This window comes from Hyla sarda, chromosome 1 (genome assembly GCF_029499605.1).
Source record: "Hyla sarda isolate aHylSar1 chromosome 1, aHylSar1.hap1, whole genome shotgun sequence".
Taxonomy (NCBI): Eukaryota; Metazoa; Chordata; class Amphibia; order Anura; family Hylidae; genus Hyla; species Hyla sarda.
The window spans coordinates 259357239-259372537 of record NC_079189.1 but is presented as its reverse complement, the minus strand read 5'-3'; the positions used below and the strand labels follow the sequence as shown (position 1 = coordinate 259372537).

Below are 15299 nucleotides of genomic sequence, written 5' to 3'. Positions count from 1 at the left end.
CGTAGTTGGCAGGATTGTCCACAATAAGTGGAGCTGCAGACAGGATTATCACCTTTAGAACCGCAACAAATGGCGTAGTCGGCAGGATTTTGCCGGAAATTGAGTATTGGCAGTTAATAACCAAGTTGACAATAATAGTTTAATTACTTTTCTAATTTGGTGTATCTTTTGATTACATTAGTATATGTTCCCAGTGTAATTGAGTGAGTCTACAAGAGACTTATTCTTAAACTGTGACCTAAGGATTATTGCTTTAGACAGGAGGAAGCCCTTACAGATTTTGTAGTATGATACCATAGGTTAATCTGTTTAGATGTGGTTATCACGTGTAGCACTGTACTAGTTATACAGGATTCTCATAGACTGTTGCTTTGTGTTCCTTATTTAAGGGTAACTTTTATTGCATACATGATAGTTATTTAGTGATTTGTCACTGGTAATTAATAGCATTGCTTTTCTAGGTAATGGTTGTTTGTATTGCATACATGATAGTTATTAGACACAGACTGTAAAGCATATTGAAAGTCTCCTGTTGTACATGTGTTTTTATATTGTGACTGTACCTTTAGTTGTGCGAGCTGTAACTCTCCACTGTATTATCTAGTGTGGGAGGGTGTATTCACAAGTGTTTGTACGAGATACCCCAGTGTAGCCTGTTTGTGTATGTGTTGGTGATTGTCCTGCCCTCTGATATTGTACTTGAGGTTCCTTTGTCTGATCACATTCCAAGTATATCTGACTGAGAGAATGAGCTTCATTAGAAGGAAGTTTTGCTCATTGATTGAGGATAGAAGGCCCAAATTTGGGCCTGTACCACATTGGGCTACCACTATGGGAAAATGGAGTGTTGTAGCAGAAGAGCTTGTACGCTATGGTGCACCGGTTTACCCAGAGATGGGGGATGAGATAGGAGGTATGGCTCTGAAGCTTGATTTAAGGGTTTATCCCAAAAATGAGAGCCGAGCTGCGGCTGAAGTGGGCTGGACTTTGTTACATGCCCTAAAATGTGAGGTGCAAAGAAATGAGGAACTTGAGAAAGAGTTGCAGACAAAAACACAGGTGATTTGTGATAAAGATAAGCAGATTTGCATGTTGGAATCAGAGTTACTGGAATGGGAGAGCCAATGTATAGAGACTGATGAAAAATTGTCTCAGTCTTATGCTGAAATCCAGGAGTTGAGGAATGAGATTGGTAAAAGCGAGTTCCCCAAAATGGTGTCTGGTGTGGCCTCTTCCCACAATTCACAGCCACATTTCACAGCAGATTTGCCCTCTGAAAAGGTCTGTGTTTCAAGTGCAAATAAGGGGGCGCTAGAGAGTGAGATTGTAGAAGTTCCCAGTGTTGGTTCTCAATTGTGTAATAAACAGAAATTGAATAACAATAAGGGCAAATACAAAGCAAATTGGAGAAGTGTAAGTGTTGTTAGAAGTGTGTCTCTGGCAGTGAAGCGGTATAGATCAGCTATGAAAAATGAGACCCAGATAGTAAATACGGCTAAAAGGGTAAAGTCTTGTTTTGCATGTGGTGGTTCAGGCCATATAGCTAGATATTGTAAGGCACATGGTAACAAAACGAAACACTGTTCAGCTAAATGTACTACATGTGGTCATAGTGGCCATATCTCTACAAGTTGTTATTCTACTGGAAACATGAAGCAGAGGGAACCTGGTAAATCCAAACAGACTGGGAAGGGAAATATACATTCCTCCTCCAAACAACAGTTTCCAGAGAAATCTCTCAGCTTCCCATATAAACCTCATCTGTTTAATCCTATGAAAGATGACATTACAAAATACGTGTTCAAGGAGTTGTGTGCACAGGTAGCAATATTCTTACAGAAACCGTATATACAGGTGGAGGATCCCATGCCCCCTGTTGGTCAAACGGGGGAAGGGAGACTAAAGAGTGAACAAGGGCCACCTTCCTTTTGCATGTAAATAGTGTTCACTTGTTTTGTCTTTTGGGAAAAAATGGCGGTACATAAGATACTGACTAAACTTTCTTTCTGCCCACTAGGGCCATACCATAGGCTTACTTGTAAAAATGACAATTCATTTGTTAGTTTAGGGTTGACATTTACAGGAGCCTCCCCAAATTTGTGGGGAAAACTAATTAGGAAGAAACTAACTAACCACTTTGATTTATTTATTTATTTTTTCAAGAGGTGGGGGAGGTTTAGCAATAGCTATTCCTCCCACTAGAAGGCAATATGCCTAGAGGGACTGAGGTAACACTCACACTCAAATATTAGTTAGCAATGGTCGGAATAATGCTGGGAAAGTGAGTGTGGATATGCAGAGTGGAGTTCAACTGTGTCTGGTGTTGGGTTGTTCCAAGGTTCACTGATCAGCACAGGCCGAAGAGATTCTCTGATGGGCCTGGAAATACTAAAATTGTATTGTTGGAAAGTGACTCTAAACCTGTTTATTTTCCATTCAGCAGATTAGTGGCAGTGTAACCCCGCTCAACCCATCGACCTCCTATCAGAAGAATCCAAGCTCAACACAAAGAGATGACCAGATGACCAACGCTTCTAATGGAGTGAAGAAGGCTACCTATTCCCCCAGCATCCCGTGGTTGGAAGATGACAAGGATCAAGTCGTCAAGACTGGGTTTGGATGACATCGCGAGACAGGAGAACCCAGAACCAAAGAATTCCCTCCAGCATTTTGGAAAAGGCTTCTGGACACCACAGAGGATGCTTTAAAGAAACTGTCTGAAGAGAAGCTACAAATAAGGGCTGTAGCTCTTACAATCTCCTAGCTCTAGATCCTTGCTGCAGCTACATAGTGAACAATGAGGGCGACATTAACCATCATCAATGTAGACTGACAGCGATCAAAACTCCATGGAACACCAAACACCGGATTATTTGGGTGGATGGGGAAACTGGGGGAATATCATTACTTTGTATTTCTTTGTTTTATGGAGATATACATGTTGTATGTTTGGTAAACTAGCAGACATGGAATTTAGGGAATCACCTAACATTCGTCAATTATGATGTAAAAGCAAGAGGTGGAATGTTATGGACACTGAAATTATGTGTTTTTACATCCATTGTTTCCATGCAGTATACATTTCCCTGCCCCCACGGTTTTAGCTTGGTTTAGCCACAGCCACAGTGGGCGGGGCTAAAGAACCTGTTTTTCCAGGTTATGTGAGGAGAGTAGGCCAAAGGGGTGGGGCATTAGGGGATATCACAGGAAACCACATAGCCTTTGGGCCTCTTTTGCTTGGGAATTTCGTTGAGAGAGGAGCATCCTGCTCCTTAGCCTGGGATGGATAAGTATATTGATTGTATCATTTCTACACTAAATATTCATGTATCACTTGCGTAGATTCCTGCTAGTTTGCTAAACATAGAGTATGTACTATTGTATTAATGCTTGTATGTATGTCTTATTTGGTTTAGCTAATTAATGTTTTTATTAAATGTTATTAACTTTGCTGGTTACCGAGTGACAGTTAATTTGGTGGTATACACTGCCGGTACAAGACATTTCTGCCAAAATACCTTGTACAATTATTTCATAGTTGTACAAAACTTAATCAGTGTTTCTGGGTGTTTTACAAACATATTTAGGACCTATAAATTTAGCCTGAACTTCCTGCTTCCGTTTTCATATAGTTGGTGCCATTTTGACTCCAACAAAGAGAGCACATGGTCAGGGGAGGGGCATGTTTGTTTTACTCTAATTCTAAAATCACAATTGGTGTAGCATGCAGGATTGTCCACAATAAGTGGAGCTGCAGACAGGATTATCACCTTTAGAACCACAACACCCTCCTACACCCCTCTGTTACCCATGTACACTCCTCTATGCTTCTCTGTCACCCATGTACACTCCTCTACGCTTCTCTGTCACCCATGTACACACCTCTACACCCCTCTGCCTCCCATGTACACTCTTCTACACCCCTCTGCCACCCATGTACACTCCTCTACACACCTCTATCACCCATGTACACTCTTCTACCCGCCTATGTCACCAGTGTACACTCCTCTACACCCCATATTGTGCATTGCCGCTCTTCCACTTTTGTTTTTTGGCTCGTCAACTTTGGTAGGGGTGCCCAGTGGAAATGTTTTTTCCAAGGGGTGCCTTGAGCCGAAAAAGGTTGGGAAACACTGGTCTAACATAAACTTGTAAACTCTGCAGTCAGTTTAGTCTATTCTATTAAATATTGAAAAAGGGGATTTCTACAAATAAAAAAAACAGAGAATAAGGATCATAAATGTTCCTACTCTCTGTACCTGAGATATGGTTGTGTTATAAAAGAAGCTGTCCATAGACGATATACTTATTAACAACACATATATCTTCATGTAGAAGGGAGAGACTATAACATCTCTGCAGGTCTAGATAGTACATCTAGCCAGATTGTTATCAGTAATTAATATAAATATTAGTTACCTGTCTCGCTGTTCCTTTTTGCAGCTAACGAGTGTATACGTCACGTTCACCTTCTCACGGGGCATCAGTCACCTGTAAAAAAGAGACACATGTATGATAACATGTTCCTAATACATGCTACAGACACTAATATATATAACACTCTAGGGCCAGAACTACTTATCTCAGGGATTATGAAACTGCATATGGAAAAGGAACAAAAAAAGATGGAACACATAGGGATCTAGATGATTTTTTAACTTAAAATACAATTAGAGATGAGTGAAACGAAGTTGACGAACCCAAATTCATTACGATTTTCATGAAAAATTCGATTCGCAACGAATACGAATATCGCCGCGATTCTATCGCGCAAATCGCTTCATTAAACTACATTTTACAGCGTTCCAGGCTATTGGAGACCTAAGATGGTGGATCCACATGTGAGTACATGGGGCAGGGGATTATGGGAGGGCGGGAAACAGCGGCGGGAATGAAGATAGGCGGGCTGACCCTGAATCACATGTGAGATGCAGCCTATCAGTGTTCACTGACCCCTGTGATGTAACACCCCTATATAATCGGCGGCCATCTTCCCTCTGGTCATTTCTCCTATGCACGAGATAGGGAAAGGAAGTGACTGCACGTCTGTGTGCTGATCGCATACAACGGCGTTATACAGCATCCGATCGCTACAAGTAGCGGTGACATCAGCATTAGGGAAAGATACAGGGCACAGTGTTGCTGCAGTTCTGACCGAGAACCATTCTAGCAAAACCTTGTATTCTCCTTACTCAATATAGCAGGCATAGAGGTGCTGCATAGCAGTAACCTGCGTCATTGATCTCACAGCTGTTTTACCTGTATGAAGCATCTAATCTCCTCTTTTTTCAGCCCAATTGAGTTTTTTCTGTTGCTCCACAAATCTGATTCTCACAGTTGTGTGACAGAGTGCAATTTAGGGTTTAATCCCTGTAAAAAAAAAATTCTGTGGTGCTGCCCAGTTGGGTCCTGCTGCTGTTCAGAAATAAGTCATATTAGTGTGGACTTTAGTGCCCTTTTACCATTTTTCACCTGTTACTCTGTCTCTGGGCTGAATTCAGTGTTATACCACACGGTATACACCTGCCAGTGTATGAAAGAAAAAAAAAAGGTTTTCCTGCGTACAAATACGCTTAACAGTGGCCTTATCATTGCAAAGGGCCTACATACAAGCAAATAGCGTACCATATACTACCTTTTTTTCTGTCTCTGTGCTAAATTAAGTGTTATACCACACGTTATTCACCTGCTGGTGTATAAAAGAAAAGAAAAAGGTTTTCCTGCGTACAAATACGCTTAACAGTGGCCTTATCATTGCAAAGGGCCTACATACAAGCAAATAGCGTACCATATACTCCCTTTTTTTCTGTCTCTGTGCTAAATTCAGTGTTATACCACACTTTATACACCTGCCGGTGTATTAAAGAAAAAAAAAAGTTTTTCCAGCATACAAATACGCTTAACAGTGGCCTTATCATTGCAAAGGGCCTACATACAAGCAAATAGCGTACCATATACTACCTTTTTTTCTGTCTCTGTGCTAAATTAAGTGTTATACCACACGTTATACACCTGCCGGTGTATGAAAGCAAATAGCAAATAGCAACAAGCAAATAGCGTACCATATACCACCTTTTTTTCTGTATTTCTGTCTCTGTGCTAAATTCAGTGCTATTCCACACATTAGTATACACCGGCTGGTGTATACAATAAAAAAAAGAGTTTTTTTCTGCGTATAAATACGCTTAACAGTACCCTCATCATTGCAAAGGGCATACATAGAACCAAGTAGTGTACTATTTACTACCTGTTATTCTGTCTCTGTGCTAGATTCAATGCTATTCCACACATTAGTATACACCTGCTGGTGTATTTAAAAAAAAAAAGTGTTTTTTTTTGCGTAGAGATACGCATACCAGTGCGCTCATCATTGCAAAGGGCATACATACAACAAAGGAGTGTACTATTTAGTAACTGTTATTCTGTCTAGGCCTATATACTTTGAAAGGACAGCCGTAAGTAATCGCCTGCTGATGTTCTATACACTCATAAATGCACTAAGTATGTCAGGCAGGGAAGTGCCAGGACGTGCACAGAGAAGGGGCAGAGGCCTACATACGTCAGGCAGAGTTGGCAGCAGACTTGGGGCGAGTGGCAGCAGGAGTCGCAGCAATAGGCCTGAGCTCCCGATAACACCCAGTGGTCGTGTCGTCGACCCATCTCTCCTCGTCAATTGGTTTGCACACTCATCCCCATCATCACAAGCGACATCTGACAACCCCAGTCAAGAGTCGGTGGGTTCCTCAGACACAACCCTCAGTTGGCATGGCCCGGGAGCAGTCCCCGTAATCCCATTGCCTTTGTCCTATGCTGTTCCTTCTCCCAAAGAAGTATCTCATGCTTGGGGTTCAGCTCCACTATTTAGTGAGGATGATGTAATAGAGGATAGTCAGCATCTAATGGGCAGCCAAGAATGTGAGGAGACATGCGTCGCTTGCTCCACAAGGCGGGCAAGTAGTGATGCGGAGAGTGACGTGGGAGGCGGTGTTTCAATTGTTCAGGGTCCTGAGGCAGACACTGTTGTGGAACACGAGGATTACATCAGTGACATGCACACATCTTTTGATGATGATGAAGCCGATCGCAATTGGGAGCCGGGTGCAGAAGCCGGGGCTTCATCATCATCAGGAAAAGAGATTTGCTCTTTGTCTATGAGGCAGCAAGGCGGTAGCACGGTTGGCAATCAGCGTGGTGGTGGCAGTAGTGGAAATTCAGGAGCCAAACGTGCCAGGGGGAGACCACCTGCTTCGCGGCAAGCTACCATTCGGGGAGGTAGTGAAACAGGGGTTCCTGGAGACGGCGCCAAGAGCAGTGAAATAGTGCGGACTGCGGGTGGGAAAATCAGCTACTCTGCGGTGTGGTTGTTCTTCATAAAGAATCCGGAGGACCATAGCGTAGTCACATGCAAAATCTGTCGGCAGAAAGTGAAGCGTGGCCAGGGTCCCAATCTCGGCACCACGGCCCTGCGTCAACACATGATTCGCCACCAAAAAGCGGCCTGGGATAACTGTGGCTCCGATGTAGTGGTCCAGCCTGCCGCATCACCCAGTGGCCATCCGCTCCCTCCGTCATCCAGCCAAGGCTCCACCACCTCAGCCGAAGGGAGCATTGTGTCAAACCCTCCTTCTTGCGCTCCTGCTTCTTCCGCTCGTAGTCAGCCATTCCGCCAACAATCGATCGGCGAAGCCATGCCCAAGAGACAACAGTATGCGCCCACTCATCCAACGGCGCAGAAGTTGAATGTGCTCCTGTCCAAGTTGTTGGTGTTGCAGTCCCTCCCTTTCCAACTGGTGGACTCTGCAGCTTACAGGGAATTGATGGCTTGTGCCGAGCCGAGGTGGAGAGTCCCAAGCCGTCATTTCTTTGCCAAGAAGGCAGTACCAGCCCTGCATAAGTTTGTACAAGAGAAGGTGGGCCAGTCCTTGAGCCTGTCGGTGTGTTCAAAAGTGCACGGCAGCGCCGACGTGTGGAGCTGTAACTACAGGCAGGGACAATACATATCTTTTACGGCCCACAACAGCAACTTGGACAGGTCACACCGCTTCCTCCTCCACGCTCTCGCAGTTGGTCCTTTTACAGTGTGCGCCTCCTCCTCCTCCCCGTGTCCTCGGCCTCCACTGCACGTCCAAATCTCTGTGGTCCTTCATTGTACCACGTGTATAGGGCACAGCGGTGTCAAGCCGTCCTTCACATGGTTTGCCTTGGCGAACGGAGTCACACAGGGGAGGAACTGCTAAAGTTCACTAGGGAAGAAATCCGAGTATGGCTTACTCCACGAAATCTGTAAATGGGAACCACGGTGACCGACAATGGGAAGAATATTGTGGCCGCGCTGCAACAAGGAAGTGTGAACCATTCGCCCTGCATTGCACACATGTTGAATCTGGTTGTCAAGAAGTTCATCAAGTCTTCACCCCATTTGCAAGATGTCCTGACAATGGCAAGGAAACTGTGCATGCATTTCAGCCACTCGTACACCGCCAAGCACACTTTGCTTGAGCTGCAGCGTCAGAACGGTATCCCACAACATAGTCTCATTTGTGACGTTGCCACACGTTGGAATTCCACCCTCCATATGTTGGACAGACTATACAAACAAACAAAAAAAAGCCATCACAGATTTTTTGATGATACAAGCAGATAGGAGTACTCCCCTGTGTAACTTCAATGTGAACAAGTGGCAGCTCATACGTGACACCTGCCGTTTGCTGAGGCCCTTTGAGGAAGCCACGTTTTTTGTTAGTCGCTCGAATTACGCCATGAACGACGTAATTCCACTCCTACATTTACTCCAAAAAATGATTGAAAACATGGTTGGTCACGGCAATGGAGACGTTGCGCCTACATCAGAAGGCTACATGAGTCCTGTGGGGGATGAACTGGAGGAGGAGGATGAGGGGCAGAGCGGAGCACAGTTTACGGTGGATTAGATGGCCGGTGTTTCTGGTCATTGGACAGGAGAGGAGGAGCAGCCAGAGGAGCTGGAGGGTTATTACAAGGGAGGTGAGACAGAAGACCCAGACACACTGTGGCAGTATGCAGTATGCAGTGGAGATGGAGGCAGGTAGTCCCAGCGAGTCACTGTCACAAATGGCACGATGCATGCTGAGTTGCTTGCGTAGTGACCCCCGAATTGTCAAAAATTCGTCAGTGCGATGACTTCTCGATCTCCACCTTATTAGACCCTCGCTACTGGGCCAGAATGGGGGCCTTTTTTACACCCACTGAGAGGGAGGACAAACTGACCTACTTCAGGGAGCTTCTACGTAGTCGGTTGGCCGATGCTAATCGGCCACATGGTCCATCCACTCGCAGGTCTGACTCAGGGGGGCCCTCTGCGCTCACCTTCCACTGCCACGGCTGCTGGGGAGGGGAGGGGTGACAGGAGCATTATCGGCTCAATCAGCAGCAGCCTGAGTCTACAGTCGCTGATGAGTAGCTTCCTTCAGCCGCATAGTGAAGCTACTCATCAGCAGCAGGCGGACATGGAGCAGGACCTGAACCAGCAGGTGGCGCTTACCTCGACATGACCCTGCCAACAACCGTTGAAGATCCGCTGGACTTCTGGGCAGCCAAACTTGATTTATGGACGCAACTAGCGGAGTTTGTCCTGGAAAAGCTGTCCTGCCCGGCCAGTAGTGTGCAATCAGAGCGGGTATTTAGTGCGGCCGGGGCCATAGTCACCCCAAGGCGAACTCGTCTGTCCACAAAAAATGTGGAGAGACTGACGTTTGTCAAGATGAATCAGGGATGGATCAGCCAGGATTTCTAGCCACCAATGACAGATGGATCTGAGTAGATTAACCATGCTCCTACAACAAAATTTTCTCTATTGTGGTTGGTTATGAAACCCTCTGGGGCAGGCCTGGGCATTGTACAGCCCGCTTGCCACATATGGCCCTTTGATTGGCTCTGACTGGCCCGCGATGATTGGGGGACAACTATGCTGCCTAATCTGGGGGACAACTATGCTCCTAATCTGGGGGACATCTATGCTGCCTAATCTGGGTGACATCTATGCTGCCTAATCTGGGGGACATCTATGCTGCCTAATCTGAAGGACATCTATGCTGCCTAATCTTGGTGACATCTATGCTGCCTAATCTGGGTGACATCTATGCTGCCTAATCTGGGGGACATCTATGCTGCCAAATCTGGGGGACAAGCATGCTCCTTATCCGGGGGACATCTATGCTGCCTAATCTGGGTGACATCTATGCTGCCTAATCTGGGGGACATCTATGCTGCCAAATCTGGGGGACAAGCATGCTCCTTATCCGGGGGACATCTATGCTGCCTACTCTGGGGGACAAGTATGCTCCTAATCTGGGGGACATCTATGCTGCCTAATCTGGGGGACAACTATGCTCCTTATCTGGGGGACAACTATGCTCCTAATCTGGGGGACATGTATGCTGCCTAATCTGGGTGACATCTATGCTGCCTAATCTAGGGGACAACTATGCTCCTAATATGGGGAAAACTGATGCTTCTGGCCTTGGGCCTATAATTTTTTGAAGTTTAGCAGTAGCAAAATACATGCTTAATGCAAATGTCAACATTGATCTTTAAATGTAAGGGGTTATGAAACCCTCTTGGGTACTGCGAATGACTGCTCCAGACTCATTCTGTGTCTTTCACAAACTACTTGCCTCCCTGGTGCCTCAGGCCTTGGGCCTATAATTTTTTGAAGTTTAGCAGTAGCTAAATACATGCTTAATGCAAATATAATCATTGATCTTTAAATGTAAGGGGTTATGAAAACCTCTTGGGTACTGTAAATGCATGATCCAGACTCATTCTGTGTCTTTCAGGAACTACTTGCCTCCCTGGTGCCTCTGGCCTTGGGCCTTAGCAGTAGCTAAATACATGCTTAATGCAAATTTCAACAATTATCGTTAAATTCTCGGCGCTCTGCCAGGGCCTTCTCCTTCCCCGCCTGGGCCGATCCGAGGACCTCACTAACCAACTCACTAACTAATTCAATCGCTTATAGCGACGGGCGGTGTGTACAAAGGGCAGGGACTTAATCAATGCCAGCTTATGACCCTCACTTACTGGTAATTCCTCGTTTTAAGGTTAAATAATTGCAATCCCAGATCCCTATCACGAACTGGTTTCACGCTAATCCGTTCAGTGGAGCGCTAGTGCGGCCCAGGACATCTGAGGCCATAACACACCTGTTATTGCTCAATCTCGCAATTGATCAGGCAAGGTACGGGGTTATTATAGCCTCTTGGGTACTGCTGAGGCCTACTCCTGACTGCTCCTGGTGCAATGTATGGGGTAATTAAACACTCTTGGGTAGTGTTATTGTTAAATTTACTGATAATTTTATCAGTAATAAAATTGAATTTTGCAGAATGATAACCATTACACAACGAAACGCTTGTTGCGTGTGATTTTTTAATGAAAAAAATAAATAAATATGGAGAGGGATTAACTCTGCTTAATAATTTTTGGCGATTAGAATCCTTTTGTGATCTGATCTTTTGGAGACAGATGCGCTTACACACATGTAATAATTTTTTAAACCAAATTTCAAACATTGTGTGGTTTATTATTTTTGAGAAGAATGTCTTTTGGTGGTCCACCGTCCTGCATTATAGAGTCTTCTGAACTGCTGTATATGCGCTTGTTTTTAAAAAACAGGTATTTTGTCAGACAATTTCAATAAAATTTTGCATTTTTTTGGGGTGGATTATGAAGCCCGGGTGTGTACTCGTGCATCAGCCAACTCCAGGCTGTGTCTTTCAGGCAATCTATGGGTTCCTGATGCCTGGGTCTGGGAATAAAAAATTTTTTGATTGCGGGTGCTACCAAAAAAGATGGACACACCCTTATCCGTTCAGTGGAGCGCGCCTGCGGCCCCGGACATCTGAGGGCATAACACACCTGTTATTGCTCGATCTCAGGAGAAGGGGGGTTCATCATCGGGAGAAGAGAGCTGCAGGTTGCCCTTGAGTCAGCAAGGCGGTAGCACAGTTGGCAGTCAGCGTGGTGTGGCAGTAGTGGAAATTCTGGAGCCAAACGTGCCCGGGGGAGACCACCTGCTTCGCGGCAGCTTACCTTTCCGGGAGTTAGCGGGTTACCAGCACCGGTCGATGAAAGATAGAGACACGCTAATCCGTTCAGTGGAGCGCGCCTGCGGCCTCAGAATTCTGAGGGCATAACAAACCTGGTATTGCTCAATCTTGCAATTGATCGTGCAAAGGTAGGGGTTATTAAAGCCTCTTGGGTACTGCTGAGGCCTACTCTTGACTGCTCCTGGTGCAATGTATGGGGTAATTAAACACTCTTGGGTAGTGTTTTTTTTATTTTTTTATTTACTGATAATTTTATCGATAATAAAATTGAATTTTCCAGAATGCTAATCGTTACACAACGGAACGCTTGTTGCATGTGATTTTTTTATGAAAAAAAAAATACGGACAGGGATTAACTCTGCTTCATCATTTTGATCGAAAAAGGTCCTTTGGTGATCTGATCTTTTGGAGACAGATGCGCTTACACACATATTGAATTAGTTTTTGTAAAAAAAATTCAAACATTGTGTGGTTTATTATTTTTGAGAAGAATGTCTTTGGGTGGTCCACTGTCCGGCATTATAGAGTCTTGTGAACTGTTGGATATGAGCTTGTTCTTACACAAAGGTATTTCTTTAAAACATTTCTAAAATGTTGTTGTTTTTTGGAGGGGATTGTGAAGCCTGGGTGTTTACTGGTGCATCAGCCAACTCCAGGCTGTGTCCTTCAGGCAATATATGGTTTCCTGATGCCGCAGAGGTGGGGCCTGGGTCTGGAAATTTCAAATTTTTGGATAGCGGGTGCTACCTATGAGAAATCTTTGTCAAAAATTTCATATATTGTGTTGTTTTTTGGAGGGGATTGTGAAGCCCGGGTGTGTACTGGTGAATCAGCCAACTCCAGGCTGTGTCCTTCAGGCAATATATGGGTTACTGATGCCGCAGAGGTGGGGCCTGGGTCTGTTAATTTCAAATTTTTGGATAGCTGGTGCTACCAATGAAAAATCTTTGTCAAAATTTTCATTTATTGTGTTGTTTTTTTTTTTTTTGGGGGGGGGGGGGGATTGTGAAGCCCTGGTGTTTAGTGTACTAGTGCATCAGCCAACTCCACGCTGTGCCATTCAGACACTAAATGGTCTCCTCTTGCTGCCAACACCTCCACGCTGTGCCATTCAGCCACTATATGGTGTCCTCATGCTGCCAACACCTCCACGCTGTGCCATGCAGCCACTATATGGTGTCCTCATGCTGCCAACACCTCCACGCTGTGCCATTCATCCACTATATGGTGTCCTCATGCTGCCAACACCTCCACGCTGTGCCATTCATCCACTATATGGTGTCCTCATGCTGCCAACACCTCCACGCTATGTCATTCAGTCACTATATGGTCTCCAGACACTGATGCCACCACCAGGCTCTGTCATTGTGCTTCTGTGCGGCAGTGATTCCAAGAGCGATGCCGGTAATCTGCATGCTATTCTGAAAAACAGTATTATTTCATTACCCCAGCACACTCCATATGCGTTTTAGGACACAGCAAAGTGTTCTATACCCCTATAGAGGCTGTATGTAGGCTAGAAATAGCCTTTTTTAATATCGATTCGCCGCAAACAAATTCGGATCTAAACAAACTTTTCGGGAAAATTCGGCGAATCGGCCGAATCGAATTTTTGAAAAGTTCGCTCATCTCTAAATATAATGTATATTTTTTTTATTTATTGTTTTATCAAAACTTTTTATAATATATATCACAGTTAATCATGCAATGGGAATGTATGCCTTTTAATTTAAAAAGGGGTGGTTGAATTATTTTATTAAATGTTTTACCCCGCTGTCAACCCTATTTGATCCCCATTGTCATCCTTGTCCACCCCCCTGTCATCCCTGTTCACTTCTCCCTGTCTCCCATATCCACCGCCCCTTTCTCCCGTGTCCACCCCTGTCATCCATGTCCACCTTGGTCACCCCTCTGTCACCCCTGTCCATCCCCCTGTCACCCATGTTCAACCCTCCCCTCTAGCCACCCCCAGTCTACCCCTCTGTCACCAACGTCCACCCCCTATTTACCCCTCTGTCCCTTTGTCACCCCTGTCCACCCCTCTCTTTCACCCCTGTCCCCCCTCTGACCCCCTATAACCCCTGTTCACCCCCGTGTCTCCCATATCCACCCACCTGTAATCCATGCGAGCCTTGACCTCCCACCTATCCACCCCACTGTCACCCCTGTCCACCCCTCTGTTATCACCTTGTCACTTCTGTCTACTTGTCACCCTCTACAACCCCCTGTCACCCACGTACACCCCTTTGTCACCCATGTACACTCCTCTACACCCCTTTGCCAGCCATGTACACACCTGTGTTACCCATGTACACTCCTCTACACTCCTCTGTTACCAATGTACACTTATCTATGCTCCTCTGTCACACAGGTACACCCCTAAACACCCATCTGTTTCCCATGTATACTCCTCTACACCCCTCTGTCACCCATGCACACTCTTCTACACCCATCTGTCTCCCCTCTACACACCTCTGTCACCCATCTACACCTCTATATTACCCCTACACCCCTTTTGTCACCCATGTACACTCCTCTACACCCCTTTGCCAGCCATGTACACACCTGTGTTACCCATGTACACTCCTTTACACTCCTCTGTCACCCAATGTACATTCCTCTACACTCCTCTGTCACCCATGTACACTCCTCCACGCTCCACTGTCACCAATGTACACTCCTCTACACCCCTGTCACCCATGTACGCTCTTCTACATCCATCTGTCACCCCTCTACACCCTCTCTCCCATGATCATTGTACACCTCTCTATCACCCCCTACACCCCTCTGTACACTCTTCTACACCCTTCTGTCACCCATGTACACTCACCTTCCACTCATGTACACTCTTCTACACCCCTCTGCCACCCTTGTATACTCCTCTACACCCCTCTATCACCCATGTACACCCCTCTATACCCCTCTGTTACCAACGTACACTCCTGTAAGCTCCTCTGTCACCCATGTACACTCCTCCACACTCTACTGTCACCAATTTACACCCCTCTATACCCCTCTGTTACCCATGTACACTCCTCTACACTCCTCTGTTACCAATGTACACTTCTCTATGCTCCTCTGTCACACATGTACACCCCTAAACACCCATCTGTTTCCCATGTACACTCCTCTACACCCCTCTGTCACCCATGCACACTCTTTTACACCCATCTGTCTCCCCTCTACACACCTCTGTCACCCATCTACACCTCT

At 45.5% G+C, this 15299-nt stretch overlaps 1 long non-coding RNA gene across 16 annotated transcripts in view; it reads right to left on the bottom strand.

Moving 5' to 3' along the window:
- Nucleotides 1-15299, bottom strand: part of LOC130368026 (uncharacterized) — a 107720-nt gene that overhangs the window by 69177 nt on the left and 23244 nt on the right. For all 16 annotated transcript variants that reach the window (XR_008892259.1, XR_008892257.1, XR_008892272.1 and 13 more), the window contains exon 3: nucleotides 4420-4491. This is a non-coding gene — a long non-coding RNA (uncharacterized LOC130368026). The remainder of the gene's footprint in view (nucleotides 1-4419; nucleotides 4492-15299) is intronic.